Genomic DNA, 1,576 nt, shown 5'->3' with positions numbered 1-1,576 from the left:
CGCGTAACGGCAGTAAGTTCATACTGAGAAAGCGCGGCGCTTCTCAGCAGTTGTAGCCCACTACGTGCGTAAACTGCGAGACGGCCTCCACGCAACAAACGCACACACCGCCAGCAGTCACCCACCGTGAACGAGGAAAAGGGACACACCGCCACCGTCTCCAGTTCTGTCCCACGACCAACGGGATACGGCCACAGCCCGCTGCCGGCACACAACGCACACGGAGCGAGCAATCACCCAAAGTGCCACACGCGGAAGCGGGCCCTCATCCATCCATGACGCGGCGCCTCACTCCACGTGGTCACACGGAGTGCACTGTTTCCCCAATAGAACTTATTCGTCGTCCATCCCTTAAAAATGCTTCTGTTGATGATGAGTCTTAGAACACAATAGAAGAAAATGGACAATGCGGTAACGCCGTAACACCGCCAGCCACAACGATTCTCTCATACCGGGGCAATTCTCCAATTATGCCTCGTACGCACACACAATCAACATACCATATAAAGATCACCCAATGTTTTTCACCAGAAGCCAAGCAACCCCTTTCCCTCCCCAATTTCTTCTGTCACTGTTATGTTCGATAGCGTTGGACATTTTGGCATTTGTGTGCGGTGCTGCCGTATGGGGCTGGTGCACCCGCACCGCATGCTCAGACACAAGCATCCAAAAATACATAATTCCCGCAATATTTTTTTACCACAAATCAAACTACCCCTTTCCCTCCCTAATTGTTTTCCTATTATTATTTTTTTGCACATTTCGGAGAGCTTCGTCTCTTCAAAAGTCTCCGGATGATATTGACACTTGGTACTGGCGCACCTTTTCGTTCCAGAACGCCGCAATCTCACGGCCCTCCTCGGTCAAATTATAGGAATTGTCGACATCACATCTCTGCCAGTCGTTCATCGGCGTGCTGTCTGCGTGCTGCAAATAAATAATCTCCCACGATACGTCTCGGAATAATTCCTCCCAATCATTAAAATACGCCGCCAGGCACTCAGTGAACTGCCTCACAGTGCTGGCGGTGGTGTGATGCTCACCCGTCGTAGTCATCCGCAGCCCGACCAGCGTCATTGGATTTGAGTCCATGAAGAAAAAGCCGTCCACCAGCGGAAATTTCTCAACCCCCGGTATGTACAGCAGCCTGTGGTTTATACAAGTCTTCTTGTCAATGTGTTCCACCGACGGCAAAAAATAGTGGCGGGTGGGGCCCTCCTGTGAGTACACTTCCGGCGCACAGCGGTGTGACGGACGTCGTGTTGGGGGCTTCAGCTCCTTCAGTTTACGTCTTATTGCAGCCATGAAGGCCACATTCAAAAATGCAAACATGGCACACTTCCCAAAATTTGCGTGCATGAGATAATTCCTGATCCTCGATACAAATAAGTTAAACTCAGCCTGCGTCATTAACGTTTTCAACTTGCACAATGTTTCACTTGCGAGGTAGTCAGTTATCGGTACATTTGAAAGCGACTCGCCATTGCGCTCTCCTCGTACTCGGACAATCCTCGCAAGATATTCAAGCGCCTTATTTACCTCCCACATTTTGGAAGTTCAAAAGCAAAGTAACGCT

General features: G+C 50.1%; 1 pseudogene, besides 1 other annotated feature; it reads right to left on the bottom strand.

The window, feature by feature from the left end:
- Window positions 1-1,576: a sequence feature (areas not merged during assembly with more than two copies in the genome that could not be assigned to a particular haplotype).
- Tc00.1047053478031.10 lies at window positions 712-1,576 on the bottom strand (annotated as a pseudogene; the record flags this gene model as incomplete).

Source organism: Trypanosoma cruzi, genomic scaffold (assembly GCF_000209065.1).
Source record: "Trypanosoma cruzi strain CL Brener 1047053514589 genomic scaffold, whole genome shotgun sequence".
Taxonomy (NCBI): domain Eukaryota; phylum Euglenozoa; class Kinetoplastea; order Trypanosomatida; family Trypanosomatidae; genus Trypanosoma; species Trypanosoma cruzi.
This window is presented reverse-complemented; position numbering and strand designations above follow the sequence as displayed.